We start from the raw sequence: 6915 nt of genomic DNA, 5'->3' as shown, positions 1-6915 counted from the left end.
GACAACCATGGATGTCACACACTTCCATGCTGTGCCCAGTGGGAGCGTCTAGGCCTGAGAGGCTGGGCCAGGCTGCCCCAGGCTCCATGTGTTATCCTAGGGACTTCCAAATGTTTCCACCGTGCCTTGCCTTTTGGTGTGAGATTTACATGGCTGATACGCCCAGGGATTACCCAGCAGTATTAGGGGCTGGGGACTTGAGGAGACAGGCTGCCGATGACCACAACTGAAGCCACCCCAGGCTGCCCCAAATCTTGATCCAGGACACACCAGAATGGCACTTCTCAGATGAATTCTGCCACCCAACAACCAAACTCCCAGGCTCGGGCTGGCCACTGTCCTCTCTTGGTAAATCCCCATCCCTGTCACATACAGGGATGAGTCTCCATATCTGAACTCCGCTCCGTATCCGACACTTACCTCTGTCTTTGTCTGGGAAATGCTGGGAAATTCCTGCTCTGTCAAAAGGTACAGAAAAAAAACTGATTTCCAAGTAGGTGTTTGTCTCATGGAAGTCAACGGCGTGTCCTGCACTGGGGATGGCTCTGAAAAAAAAAAAATGCAACTTTCCATGTCCCTGTACCCAAGGCATGGACATCCTGGAATCTCTCACAGTGTGATAAACACAGTGTCCAATATGTACCCAAGAGAAAAGAAAACATATGTCCACACAGAGTCGTGCACTCCAACGTTCAGCGTTCTTCACGGTAGCCAAAAGGTGGGAACCACCCAAATGCCCATCAACAGATGCACAGATAAACAAAATGTGGCCATTACTCAGCCTTAAAACGAGTGAAGCGCTTATACATGTTACAATTTGCATAAACCTGAAAAACAGTATTTGCATAAGCCTTGAAAACATTGCGTAAGTGAAAGAAGTCAGACACAAAAAGCCACATAGTGCATGATTCCTTTTAGAGGCTATATCCAGAATAGCCAAATCTGTAGAGACAGAAAGCGGATTAGCCGTTAGCAGGGGATAGGAGAGGGGAGGAAGCGGGAGTGGCTACAGTCATCCCTTGCTATCCCTGAAGGATGGGTTCCAAGGTTCCTAAGAATACCAAAGGCCACAGTTGCTCAAGTCCCTGATATAAGATAGCATAGTATTTACATATAACCTATGCATATCTTCCCATAAACTTGAAATCACATCGAGGTTACTTACCATACCTAATACAGTGTAAGTGCTATGTAAATCGTTGTTATATAGTATTGTTTTTTATTTCTATTATTTTTCATTGTGGTATAGTTATATTTTTTCCTAATATTTTCATTCCACAGTTGGCTGAATCCATGGATGTAGAACCTGTGGACACGGAGGGCCGGCTGTGCTTAATGGGAACAGGGTGTTTTTATGTTTTTATTATTTTTTGAGATGGAGTCTTGCTCTGTCGCCCAGGCTAGAGTACAGTGGCTCGATCTCGGCTCATTGTAACCTCCACCTCCCAGGTTCAAGCAATTCTCCTGCCTCAACCTCCTGAGTAGCTGGGATTACAGTCACCTGCCACCACGCCCACCTAGCTTTTGTATTTTTAGTAGAGACGGGGTTTCACCATGTTGGCCAGGCTGGTCTTGAACTCCTGATCTCAAGTGATCCGCCGTCCACCTCAGCCTCCCAAAGTGCTGGGATTACAGGCATAAGCCACCGCGCCCGGCCAGAACAGGGTGTTTTCATGAGGTGATGAAAAAGTTTTGAAACTAGAAAACAGCTGGTGGCTGTACAACATTGTGAATGCACCAAATGACTTGGAATCGTGCACTTAACAATGGTTCATTTGTGTGAACTTCCTTTCAATTAAGAAAGTTGACACCACACGAGGATCTTCTCCCACCTCCCACTGCCCGCCAGCCAGGCCTTCAAGTTCACTGTCCTCCTTCCAAAACCCCACAGGGCTCCTGCACTCTGCCATACGCTGAGCTGAGCTCAGGACAGGGACGAGTACCCGACGGGGTATCTTGGAGGAAAACAACATCATCAGGTCTGCAAACGGAGGCGGGTAGGCGTGCCTTGTGCCGGATGCTGCGGAGGACGTGAACAATGGCCATGCAGAGAAGCAGGGGACTCCTTCGCTGGAGTTGGGGGCAGGCCTTTCCAGGAGGCCCCTGGGGGAACAGCAGCCTGGGGCCTGGACAGAGGCAAATGCAGGCATGAACTCTGAGGATGCAGGACAGAAAAGCCCAAGGCAGGGACCTGCCTGAGCCAACCATCCCTGCAGTGGGCTGTGCCCCCCAAAAGTCGTGTCCATACACTTAAAATGTTAAAATGGCAGATTTTATGCTACATGTAGCTTACCACAATTTTAAGAAATTCATGATATACTCAAACCCATTGAATTGTACACTTCAAATGGGTGAATTACATGGTATGTAAATTGTGTCAGTAAAGTTATTTTTATTTTTTGAGACAGTCTTGCTCTGTCGCCCAGGCTGGAGTGCAGTGGCGCGATCTCGGCTCACTGTAAGCTCCACCTCCTGGGTTGATGCCATTCTCCTGCCTCAGCCTCCCGAGTAGCTGGGACTACAGGCACCCGCTACCACTCCCGGCTAAGCTTTTGTATTTTTAGTAGAGACGGGGTTTCACCGTGTTAGCCAGGATGGTCTCGATCCCCTGACCTCACGATCCTCCCGCCTCGGCCTCCCAAACTGCTGGGATTACAGGCGTGAGCCACCGCACCTGGCCTAAAGTTCCTAGGTCTAAGCCCTAACTCCTGTGAATGTGAAGCCTTGGAAAAACGATTCACCAAGTCTTAACTCCTAGAACATGTGAACCCTTGGGATAAGGACCGTTGCTGATATAATTAAGGATTTTGAGATGAGATTATATGAGATTAGGGCATACCCCATATCCAGTGACTGGTGTCCTTATCAGAGAAAGGCAGGGGGAGACTTGAGACTCAGGCCCAGAGGAGAAGTTCATGTGAGATGGAGCAGAGACTGGAGTGACGCTGCCACATGCCAAGGAACACCTGGGGGCACTGGAGGCTGGAAGAGGCAGGTAGGACCCTCCCCTGGAGCCTTCAGAGAGAGGGTAGCCCTGCTGACACCTCAGTCTTGGACTTCTGACCTCCAGGACATGAGAAAATCAACTGCTGTTGCTTTCAGCTGCCCAGTGCATGGACATTCGTTCCAGGAGCCCCAGGAAGCTGACCCCATCAGAACGCCAAGGACCGGGGTGGAGAGTCCCACTGTGTCTGAGCAGAGTTCGAGTGCTCGTGGAAAGGGAAGATGCTGCCCTGTATCAAGCCAGGGACCGGATGTGGGCCGGAGAGCTGGCTTGGACATGTGCCTGCTGCCATCGGCGTCGTCTGGGGCCACCACCCAGAGGACAATGTTAAGGATGAAAATTCAGGGCCTGTAATTACACAGAAATTGACGTAGCCATGAAATAAGGACACCACAGCCTCCTCTTTTGAAAAGACACAAGGCAGCTGGGTGCGGTGTGGCTCACACCTGTAATCCCAGGACTTTGGGAGGCTGAAGCGGGCAGATCACCTAAGGTCGGGAGTTCGAGACCACCCTGGCCAACATGTAGAAACCCCCTAAAAATACAAAATTATCTGGGTGTGGTGGCACATGCCTGTAATCCCAGCTATTCAGGAGGCTGAGACAGGAGAATCACTTGAACCCGGGAGGTGGAGGTTGTGGTGAGCCGAGATCGTGCCATTGCACTCTAGCCTGGGCGACAAGAGCGAAACTCTGTCTCAAAAAAAAAAAAAAAAAAAAAAAAGACACAAGGCAGTTCCAGGGGCAGAGATTTGGAATATTTTGAATAAAGAGGGAAAAGGTAAGAAAACACTACACAATGAAGGCTTTAGAAGAATAGTGGAATTTTTGAGGCCGGGTGCAATGGCTCATACCTGTAATCCCAGCACTTTGGGAGGTTTAGATGGGGGATTATGCGAGCCTGGGCAACATAGCAAGACCTCATCTCTACTAAAGATTTTTAAAAAAATTAGCCGGGTGTGGTGGCATGTGTCTGTAGTCCCAGCTACTGAGGAGGCTGGGGTGGGAGGATCACCTGAGCCTGTGAGTTCAAGGCTGCTGTGAGCCAAGATCATGCCACTGAACTCCAGCCTGGGCAACAGAGGGAGAGCCTGTCTCAAAATAAATAAACAAATAAAAAGGAATGTAAGAATTTTTGGTACTCAAACGTGAATCTTTGTTTGTCTGTTTAATTTTATGAATCATAAAGAAAAGAGTCTGAATGAAGACCTGGAAATATAATTTCCAGTCTCCGGCTTTGCTTGGCCTGATCATTTCCAAGCAAACCTTAAGACTTGCTGTGTTGCCCAAATTCTTGCCTGGTCTAATCGTCAGGCGGATGTGACCATGGGGAACTGGCTGTCCCCTCATCACCGCCAGGCAGCAGTGTTACCTGAGGTATTTCCTTCCTGGCAGTGGATCATAGAAGTTCACGGTTCCATCTGTGCTAAGGAATTCATCCCCAGATCCGAAAACCAGGAGCTCTGGTTTGGTCTGATCATGCGTCATATAGTCTTCAGAAGAAAGCAGAACAATCGGTCGTTCCAAAGGTCATTTGGAAGAACCAAGGTCATTCAGCTTCTAGTTGTGAGTGGAGGCTGCAGAGGGACCCTAGGAGGTGTAACCCCAGCTGCGAGTGGATGTGGAAGGGGGACCCTGGCCAATAGTGAACACAGGAGCACTGTTCTATTCACACGTGGGCCCAGGAGGCGGTGAGCCTGGTGGCCGGGGGCGTCTGCTCTCCTGCCCACCAACCAGGTGACCTGTTCGAGCCACTGAACCTGCCTAGGCCTTAGTCCCACAGCGCTGGGGTGGAGGCAACAGGCATCGCTGACTCTGGGTTATTGGGGTGGGGGCGTTAGGTCAACTGCCAACCTGGCGAATGCCCTGGGACCGCGCATGCAGGTGAGGAACTCTAGAAGGGACTTTTCATCCTTATTATTATGACCAACACCCCTCCATGCTGAATGATGTGCTGGGACTGCGCACACCACCCTCCGCCCCCTTCATTTCAAAAATGCGGAACAGAGGCTGCAGGGGCCACCTGCCCAGTGTGCACAGCTCATGAGGGACTGGATGGGGTGACACCGCCATCTGTCACCCCAGGGCCAGGCCTTTCTCCTCCCCAGGAACTTGTAGCCACTCCACCTGCAAGTCCTCTAGGGTCTGAGCACTACATGGGAACACGTGCAGATTCCAGCACCCAGAGGTCGTTCACACCTAGCCACAGGGGCTCTGGTGGCCTCGGCCATCCTCTCTGCGTGCCTGCCCGAGGTGGCTGTGCTGAGCAGAGGGGGGCCCAGGAAAGATCACAGCTCCCCCAGCGCACCTGACATACCTCATGCCAAGCCAGCCCCTGGCTTCAGCAAGCAGACGTCCCCTTCCTATGGAAAGCCTATGAAAGCTGGTTTGAAATATCTGAGCAGCTGTTTGGAGGACGTGGATCAGCCCTGCTCAGCGGCCTGAACAGAGAGCGGGGCCAGAGGTACAGGCCTGGGACCACCCACAGGCTCTGGGAAAGGCGAGTTTTCTCAGACTCAGGCGAGTTTTCTAGACCCAGGGGCCCGGCCAGCTGGGTTCCCCAAGGGCTCACCCACAAAGAGCCTCTGTTCTCAGTGTCACAGTGGATGACCAACACTAAAACCCCCAAGCCCAGACCTCACCTCGTTCCCACTCGCCTCGGAGTCCCCGGAGAAATCAGACATCAGTCCTTTAAAAGTTCCCCAGTGGCCTCAATGCGCAGCCCAGGTGGGGCATCACTAGGCCAGGTGTTGCCCGTGTGTGCCCCCAACTGGAGGCTCTCAGCAGGCTTGTTCCAGGGCCTCCAGGCTGGATGTTCACCCCCACCATGGCCCAGATGGCCTATTTTGTGCAATGCCTGGCTGTGAGGAGACAGAACAGCACCTTAGTGACATCTAGCCCAGATGTGGGTGTGGCCCACTGACCACTGACCACCTACATCGTTCTTCCACTCTGAGCTCCCACATTCCGTTCGGTTCACCTCCCACGGGAGTCAACACTCCCATCACAGCCTCCGTCTTCCCCAAGGCAGTTCCGTTGCTTTGGGGACTTCAAAAAATTGTACTCACAGTGGGGGTTGATGTGTTCTATCTTCTAGAAGGGGGGTGTGTCCATGTTTCCAGTGACGTTCAGCGTGTGCAGGGCCTGTACACCGGCCTCCAAAACACCTGTGGTTGTGATGGAGATTCCACAGCAGGCAGGGTGTAGACCCTGAGTCACAGACATCACCCCTGCCTCAGGGGCCGGACGAGGCTGCTCATCGGAAGAGGAAACCCGAGACCTCAAATGCAACGCCTTCAGTTCCGGGTTCCCTCCCTGCGTGGAGCAGAACAGTGTCTCTCAAAGACTCAAGTCCATGAGAAGCCTCAGAATGTGGCTTTTAGTAGAAATAGGGTCTCTGCAGATGTCATTCGTTAAGCTGAGGCCATACTGAGTTAGGGTGGATCCCAATCCAATAACTGGGGTCTGTATAAGGAGAGAAAACAGAGGCACATGAACGGAAGGTCAAGTGACAACAGGGACGGGGATGGCAGCCAGGCAGCCACAAGACAAAGGATGCCCAGGATGGCCAGCAGCCCCGGAAGCCGGGCAAGACAAGTGAGGCTCTTCCCTACAACCTGCGGAGGGAGCAGGTCAGTATCTGTTAATATCTTGATGTTGCACTTTTGGCCTCCAGAACTGTGAGGAAATAAATGTTATGTTGTTTGATGCCACCCAGTTTGTGGTCCTCTATTACAGCAGCCCCAGGAGACTAGTAAGTGGGTCCCTGGCAGAGGAAGGGGACGGAGCGTGGAATTCTCCCTGCAGGGAGCCACCTGGGCTCTGAGAAAGCCTTGCACCGGCCGGAGGCCACGACGCTAACGCTGGAATGTTCCCTGTGAGCAGTGAAGCTTTCAACCAGACTCCGCTAGA

At 51.8% G+C, this 6915-nt stretch overlaps 1 long non-coding RNA gene across 1 annotated transcript; it reads right to left on the bottom strand.

The window, feature by feature from the left end:
* Positions 1-426: 426 nt before the first annotated feature.
* LOC108534289 (uncharacterized) lies at positions 427-6706 on the bottom strand. The gene is made up of 3 exons (XR_001886931.1): positions 6072-6706; positions 5646-5864; positions 427-545 (listed from the first exon to the last, which is right to left on the bottom strand). It is a non-coding gene; the product is annotated as an uncharacterized LOC108534289 (long non-coding RNA).
* Positions 6707-6915: the final 209 nt, after the last annotated feature.

Source organism: Rhinopithecus bieti, unplaced genomic scaffold (genome assembly GCF_001698545.2).
Source record: "Rhinopithecus bieti isolate Rb0 unplaced genomic scaffold, ASM169854v2 scaffold_9899, whole genome shotgun sequence".
Taxonomy (NCBI): domain Eukaryota; kingdom Metazoa; phylum Chordata; class Mammalia; order Primates; family Cercopithecidae; genus Rhinopithecus; species Rhinopithecus bieti.
Note: the sequence above shows the minus strand (reverse complement) of the source record. Positions and strands in the feature narration are given on the sequence as shown.